This window comes from Humulus lupulus, chromosome X, assembly GCF_963169125.1.
Source record: "Humulus lupulus chromosome X, drHumLupu1.1, whole genome shotgun sequence".
Lineage (NCBI taxonomy): Eukaryota > Viridiplantae > Streptophyta > Magnoliopsida > Rosales > Cannabaceae > Humulus > Humulus lupulus.
The window spans coordinates 241,380,464-241,388,972 of NC_084802.1; the positions used below are offsets into that span (position 1 = coordinate 241,380,464).

General features: G+C 42.0%; 1 non-coding gene across 1 annotated transcript; it reads right to left on the reverse strand.

The window, feature by feature from the left end:
• Positions 1 to 4,760: 4,760 nt before the first annotated feature.
• On the reverse strand, positions 4,761 to 4,867 carry LOC133807584 (small nucleolar RNA R71). The gene has a single exon (XR_009879489.1). It is a non-coding gene; the product is annotated as a small nucleolar RNA R71 (small nucleolar RNA).
• Positions 4,868 to 8,509: the final 3,642 nt, after the last annotated feature.

The following is an 8,509-nucleotide window of genomic DNA, read 5'->3' on the forward strand; positions in this document are numbered from 1 at the left end:
GATCCCAAAATACTGCTTATAAATATTTACCACTCAAAGAATGTTTAAAGTCGACTACACGACAAAACAGGGTTCAGTACAAAGCATCTCCCAAAAATACCCTGGCCGTTGTAGCCAGGCAGACCAGACATGTACGCATCGCCTCACGCTCTCCATACTCATGGTTGGTCAGCTCTCCCCTAGCCCTTACCTGCACCACAGAGAACCCGTGAGCCGAAGCCCAGCAAGAAAACTCCACACAAACAGATAACATATGCATATCGATCACTCAGCATATAACAAATTCACCAATAGGCCAAACACATATGGCCATGCCGTCCCAGGCGCTTTACCAGGCCTTGGGTTCGCGGTCTACACTGTAAGGATACCCAGGTATCCTTTAGGGTCTTACCCTGGCAACTCGCACTCCGCGTGCTAAACGTTGCTTCCGCCCCCCTTGTTGTTCTTGGCCTTCACCGTTGTCGGCCTTCACAGTTCCCGGCTCTTGCCGATCATTCACATCTATGCATACATAGTGTAACTAAACAAACACTTAAACATATATTAACATAATCAATGGGCTATGCCCTGCACATAATCATATAGGGTCGTGCCCTGCAACACTACTATGGGGCCTCGACCTGCTCTATGGGTACAACAGTTTTCTTACCTGTGTCCCTAGCTTCTTGAGCACCGAAATCTCGAGCACGGTCCTCTAACCTGAGCCTCACTGAAAACCTATTCACAACACATACATAGCACTCTGATTACTAATCAATTCATAATCCTCTCCCGGAACCAATCCCGTGCTCTCAGAACCTCCCATTTCCCCACACAAGGTAGCGGACGCGTGCCCTGAGCCCCCTAAGCCAAAACCCTAAAATACATTTTCCCCTGCCCAGAAATTGGCCTAGCGCCACGGCACACCCCTTTAAGGGCCGCGGCGCCCAGAGTGATGTTCTCCCCCTGATTCAACCTACCGCCGCGACGCGGAAGAACAGGGTCGCGACGCTCATACGCGAACCCAAAAAAATGGGTTTTTCCCCAACATTTTCCCGAGCTAAAACTCTTCCAAATCAACCCCAAGGTACTCCTATGTCCCAAATCAACTTAAAACCCCTAATGAGCAGTATGGTAACCCAAAAACAACAATAACAAGCTCAAATATCCAATCAAATCCATAAATCACCTAGTGGTTTAAAACTTTATCAAACTTAAACCTCAAACCAGAAAACTGAAACCATTTCAGAACATAAAGCTCAGTTTTGCATGGAATTCTTACCTTAGACAAGAATTCGACCTTGAGCTTCCACCAATTCCAACTCCAAGCTAAACCCCTTTGATTCCCAAGCTGAATTCTCACAATAACAAGCCACCAATCCAACTTTCAACTTTCATTCCCAAACTCTCAAAAACATGCTTGAAAACTTAAAGAAAAACAGGGATGAATTTCTTACCTCTGTGTTAAACACACCCTTGAGATAATTCCCCAAGCCACAGTAAGCAAAATCCTTCAATTCCTTAGTTTAAAATCCTCAAGATTCTTCAAGATCTCAACTATCAAGGAGAGGAAAGAGGGAACCGAATATGAGAGAGAGAGTTGAGAAATTTTGTGTCCTTTTTCCTTCCTCTGCTTTTGCCAAAATGTTCTAGTATCTCCCAACCCCTTTACTAAGTATAACCAGCTGCCAAAATGACCCAATTGCCCCTTAAGTTAACCTAAGTCCTCATATGCCACCAAGGGCGATTTAGTCTTTTAACTTATCCCACTAAATCCTCCAGTATACCTAAAAATCCCGTTTAATCCTGACACGCCTAAACCATTACTGAATTACTAACCGCTACTCAATAATTCCCGCACACATTGTAATATTCCCATAATACCCCTAAGTTCCTCCCGAGTCAAGTATTTGACCCCGTTGTGACTTTCTAGATAAACAACTCCCTAGGATCGTCTCAGATCGTGCACCACAATTATATCACCACTCACACATGGTATCAATCACAATACACATAAATATAACATTTATGCCCTCAACAGGCTAAAATTGCAAATATGCCCCTAACAACCAAATGGGGCCCACATGCATATTTCATTCACCTAAACATGCATTTCTAACCTCATATTCATCAAATTCACATATTAACACAATCTATATCAATTATTTCCCTCTGGGCACACTAATCAAGGCCCCAAGCCTTATTAACAAATTTGGGTCGTTACAACTATCCCCTTCTTACAGAAATTTTGTCCTCAAAATTACTTGAACAACTCGGGATAACGCTCCCGCTCTCACCAAGGCGATGGTCTTGCTCTGCAAAACTTTATCCTTCCGATCGAGAATCTGAACAAATTTCTCCTCATATGAAAAATCCTGATCTAGTTCCAAATTCTCATAACTCAACACGTCTGAAGAATCTGATACATACTTCCGAAGCATGGATACGTGAAATACATCATGAACCCCTGATAAGGCTGGAGGCATTGCTAATCTGTAAGCTACCTCTCCAACACGCTCCAGAATCTCAAAGGGGCCAACAAACCTAGGGCTCATCTTGCCCCAAACACCAAACCGTTTCACTCCTCTCAAAGGTGAAACTCTGAGGAACACATGGTCACCGACCTGAAATTCCACACCCCTGCGTTTCAGGTCTGAGTAATTCTTCTGGCTTTTCTGGGAGGCGAGTGTTGAGTCTAGGTTTTATCATGTTTTGGTGATGTTTTTAGTAGTCTTTTATTTAGTTTTTCTTTCATTTAGTGCGGATTTATGCTTTGTTTGTCTGTCTTTGTGAATATCAGGAAGAATTGAGCACGTGGAAGAAAATGTCAAAGAAAGGGAAGAAATAACCAAGTTTTTCATCATATTTCGAGAAAGAATGGTTCCCAATATAATTTGGGAGTGTTGGTGAATTTTTGGGATGAAAACTTGAAGAATTGAGAAATCCCTTAAGAGCCACGGCATGAGCAAAGTGGAGCCGCGACTAGGTGGGAAACAGAACTAATGTTTTTAAGGAAATCCTCGGGCTGCGGCATGGCTAGAGAGGGCCGCGGCATAGATGGGTATTTTGCCCAGAACTCGTCAACGCGGGCCGCGACATGGCTGAATAATGCCGCGGCATGAAGAGGACCTTTTGCCCAGGAAATTAGACACGGGCCGCGGCATAGTGCATGTAGAGCCGCGGCCCGCCTCTTTAAAATTTGAAGTCCTAGGTTTTATTATGGCAAAAAAGAGAAGAGAAGAAAAGACGTACGGACGAGGGAGAAGGGCTGGTTTTGAAGGCTCAGGCTTAGAGTATTTTTTTACATGTTTTTCTTCTTCTTCCTGATGTTATCTTTAATTTCTGTTGTGATTAGCATTATGATTATGAACTAATTTTCTGTTTAGGATGTTTAATTGAATCACTTGAATCCCTGTTATGAACTAATGCAATTTCAATTTTCTTCTTCTTCAATCTTCTTCAATTCCATATGATCTGTTTTTATAGATTGATTATTGATTGGCCATCTTTAGTCATATACATATGTTTTTAAGTCAAAATCTGAGAAGTGAGATTTAATTCTGCTGTGGTTATATTGGACATAATTCTAATTTAGAACGAAAGTATCTGAATTAATTGTGTAACTGTTATTAAGTTGTCGAGATTAATGCTACCTTTGTGGTTCAATTTACCATAGAAATATAGGAAATTGTCACCTAGGTTGAGTTTATAATTCATAGTATGATTATAGGCTGCTGTATCAACTTGTTAATTGAATTAGGTAAAAAGAAGAAGAATTCACACTTTGCATTAGGGAATAATAGGGAGGATAGTTGATGAGATTAAATATCCTAATTGTTTCTTCAGTGATTAAATTAAAAGTTTTACTATTAGTGGTTATTCTATTTAATTTTCAATTATTGTTTCTGCACTTTATAGTTTCTTTTGCTGCAATTACAAAAATCAAGAATTTCAATTCATCAAATAGAACAAGAAATTAATTGACTGGTAATTGATAAATCAGTCCTTGAGGACGATACTTGGTTTTACCATTTTATTACGAATTGCGACTGTGTGCACTTGCATAGAAAAAAAAATATCGCAACAAGTTTTTGGCGCCGTTGCCGTGGACTGAAAATAATTATCAATATCAGTCTAATTAATTTTTATTCTAATTTGATTTTAATTTCTCTTGTTTCTAATCTGTTTAGTTGCTTAATTTGTCTCTCTCAGGTGAATTTTGGTATATGCGTGGCAGAAAAGGAAAAGACACACTTGTTCCTCATAATCCTGATTTTGAAAAGTCTTGCAAGAAAATCAGAAAGAACAAGAGGGAGGCCCAGAAATCTGTGAAGATGGCACAGAATGAAGGGGATGGAAGGAATGTTCTAATTCCTAGAATTGTACAAGGGGGTCAGGCTCAGAACAATGCTGAGAGGAGCCTGAGAGATTATGTACTGCCCACTCTGACGGGAGTACAAAATAGTATACGCCCACCAGCTGTAGAGGCCAACAACTTTGAAATCAAGCCTGCTATTCTACAAATGGTGCAGTCCTTTGTGCAATTCAATGGGTTGCCTTCTGAAGATCCTCACACCCATTTGTCCAATTTTCTGGAGTTGTGTGGAACCTTCAGATATAATGGGGTGAGTGATGACACTATCAAGCTTAGGCTTTTCCCATTTTCTCTGAGGGACAGAGCTAAAAGCTGGCTGAATTCGCTGCAGCCAAATTCTATTGTCACCTGGCAAGATCTAGCTCAGAAATTTTTGTCTAAATTCTTCCCTCCGTCCAAAGCTGCTAAATTGAGGGGAGAGATCAATAACTTTTGCCAGAATGACGGAGAGTCATTATATGAAGCTTGGGAACGGTTTAAGGAACTCCTGAGAAGATGTCCTCATCATGACATTGAACAGTGGATGCTAGTACAGAATTTCTACAATGGTTTATGTCCTACAACCAGAACCATTATTGATGCTGCAGCGGGTGGCACTTTTATGAGCAAGAGTGCAACTAGTGCTTATGAGATGTTAGAGGACATGGCCACAAACAATCATCAGTGGTCTGAGGAAAGATCATCAGGAATCAGAAAGGTAGCTGGGGTGCATGAGCTGGATGCAATCACTGCTCTAACAACGCATGTAGCCTCTTTGACAAAGAAGTTACAACAGAGCAGTGTATCTGCTAATGCGGTTCAGATGGCAGTGAGGTGTGAAATGTGTGGTGGTGCTCATTCTGTCGATCATGCTCAAGTTCAAGTGGTGGGAAACTGTCAAAGGCCACTCAATAACCCATTCTCCAATACTTACAATCCTGGGTGGTGAAATCATCCCAATTTTTCGTGGAAGAATAATCAAGGCCAACAACCTCAGTTTCAGGGCCATTTTCAGAATAACATGCCTCAGCCACCTATGCATCAAGCTTCATCATCACAACAGCCTAGGCCTCAACAATCAATGCCTCAACTTGAGAGGCCTAATGAACTGCAAGCTGCCTTGTTGACTCTCACTAATACTCAGACTCAATTTATGACTGAGACCAGATCCTCTATTTGAAACCTTGAGACACAAGTTGGGCAGTTGGCCAATATGCTCAATAACAAACCTCAGGGAAATTTGCCCAGTAATACTGAAGTCAACCCCAAGGAGCAAGTTCAGGCAATTACTCTGAGGAGTGGGAAGCAAACTAAGCAGCCTAGACCTCCACAGGCAGTGGTTCAGAATAAAGAGATGGGTGATCAGTCTGATTCAGAAAGGGTTACTGAAGACCATCAGCAGTCAGAACAGAGTCCACCAGTTGTTATTGAGCAGCCAGTTCGAGTTCCATACCCTCAGAGGCTTAGAAAGACTACACTTGATAAACAGTTTTCTAAGTTTCTAGAGGTATTTAAAAAGCTGCACATAAACATTCCTTTTGCTGAGGCCTTGGAGCAGATGACCAGCTATGTTAAATTCATGAAGGAGATTCTGTCAAAGAAAAGAAGGATGGAGGACTATGAGACTGTTGCACTCACTGAAAAGTGTAGCGCGATTTTACAAAGGAAGTTACCCCAAAAGCTGAGAGATCCGGGGAGTTTCACCATACCTTGCACCATTGGCATGTTTGAATGCAAGCACGCCTTATGTGATCTGGGGGCAAGTATCCATCTGATGCCCTTATCTGTGTTTAAAAGACTTGGTTTGGGGGAGGCAAAACCAACAACTGTCACTTTACAGCTCGCAGACCGATCGTTAGCACATCCACGAGGTATTATTGAGGATGTTCTTGTGAAGGTGGATAAGTTCATATTTCCAGCTGACTTTATTGTTCTGGACATGGAGGAGGACACAGATGTCCCAATTATTCTCGGTAGGCCATTTCTAGCCACAGGCCAAGCTCTTATTGATGTTCACAAAGGAGAGCTTAAGCTTAGAGTTCAAGGAGATGAGGTGGTCTTTAATGTCTTCAAGTCTATGAAGTATCCGGTGGCTAGTGACAGTTGCTTTACTGTTGATGTGATAGAAAAGGCAGTCTCCAAGAGAAGGATGAGCAGTGATGCCTTAGAGGCAGCATTATTGGGTGATGAGGGCGATGATGATGATGATGCCGAGATCAGAGAATGTGTAAACTGGATAAACTCTTTCTTACCATATTGGAAGAAGTTTCAAGAATTAGCAGATGCGACTGATAAACCGTTAACCTCCATTCAGCAGCCACCGCCGTTGGAATTAAAGGTCCTCCCAGATCACTTGCAATATGCTTATTTGGGAGAGAATGAAACTTTACCTGTCACTGTGTCAGCTGACCTGTCAAAGATAGAATTGGAGAAACTATTGAGGGTTCTAAGGGAGCATAAATTGGCCATTGGGTGGACCTTGGAAGATATTAGAGGAATCAGCCCATCGACAGTGATGCATAAAATCTTATTGGAGGAGAATAGCAAGCCATGCATAGAGGCCCAGAGAAGACTCAATCCAGCTATGAAGGAAGTAGTATTGGAGCAAATTCTTAAATGGTTGGATGTTGGGGTGATCTACCCAATTTCTGATAGCGCATGGGTGAGCCCTGTGCAAGTGGTACCTAAGAAGGGTGGAATGACTGTGGTGAAAAATGAGAACAATGAACTCATTCCAACAAGGACTGTAACGGGGTGGCGGATTTGTATAGACTACCGCAAGCTCAATAAGGCAACAAGGAAGGATCATTTTCCTTTGCCTTTCCTTGATCAGATGCTTGACAGATTGGCAGGCCATAGCTACTACTGTTTCTTGGATGGGTATTCTGGGTATCATCAGATCGCTATTGCACCAGAGGATCAAGAGAAAACAACCTTCACATGTCCTTATGGCACATTTGCTTTCAGGAGAATGCCATTTGGACTATGCAATGCCCCTGCAACATTTCAACGGTGCATGATGGCCATATTTTCAGACATGGTAGACCGGTGTATTGAGATATTCATGGATGATTTCTCTGTTTTTGGCTCATCATTCGACCTCTGTTTGGGTAACTTGGAGAACGTGCTGCGTCGTTGTGAGATGGCAAATCTGGTGCTGAATTGGGAGAAATGCCATTTTATGGTGAAAGAGGGGATTGTTCTTGGCCATAAAATTTCAAGTGAGGGAATTGAGGTAGATAGAGCAAAACTTTCTACCATTGAAAAGCTGCCTCCACCAGTTTCAGTCAAAGGAGTTAGAAGTTTTCTTGGTCACGCTGGGTTCTATCGGAGATTCATAAAAGATTTCTCTAAAGTGTCCAAGCCCCTCTCAAATCTGCTTATGAACGGAGTTGTCTTTGATTTTAATGATGAATGTTTGAGGGTTTTCAATTTCTTGAAAAAAAAGCTTATTTCTGCTCCAATTGTGATAGCTCCGAATTGGGAATTGCCTTTTGAGTTGATGTGTGATGCCAGTGACTACGTAGTGGGGGTAGTTCTGGGACAGCGGATTGACAAGGTATTCAGGTCTATTTACTATGCTAGTCGGACTCTAAATGATGCTCAGCTGAATTATGCCACTACAGAAAAAGAGTTGCTAGCTATTGTGTTTGCTTGTGATAAATTCAGACCATATCTAATTGGTAACAAAGTGATTGTCTACACTGATCATTCTGCCATTAAATACTTGATGTCAAAGAAAGATGCCAAGCCTCCCCTGATTAGATGGATTCTGTTGCTTCAAGAATTTGACATGGAGATTCGTGACAAGAAGGGCAGCGAGAATGTGGTAGCTGATCATCTCTCTAGACTTGAGGTGGAGGAGACTGAAAATAAGAAAGCAATGCAAATCAATGATCACTTTCCTGATGAGCAGTTGTTTGGGGTAAGTGAGACTTTAGCTGTCCCTTGGTTTGCAGACATAGTGAACTTCTTGGTTGCCAAGATTGTGCCTAGAGGCTGCAGCAATCCTGCTGGCCTATGATGTTCAGCCTTGAACCGCTAACAAGTTAAGCACTTGGCCACATAATCCACCACATCCCTCTTCATACCCGACCACCAATACAAAGCTCTCAGAACTTGGTACATCTTTGTCGTACCTGGATGTAAGGAGTAGGGAGTGGTATGCAATTCATG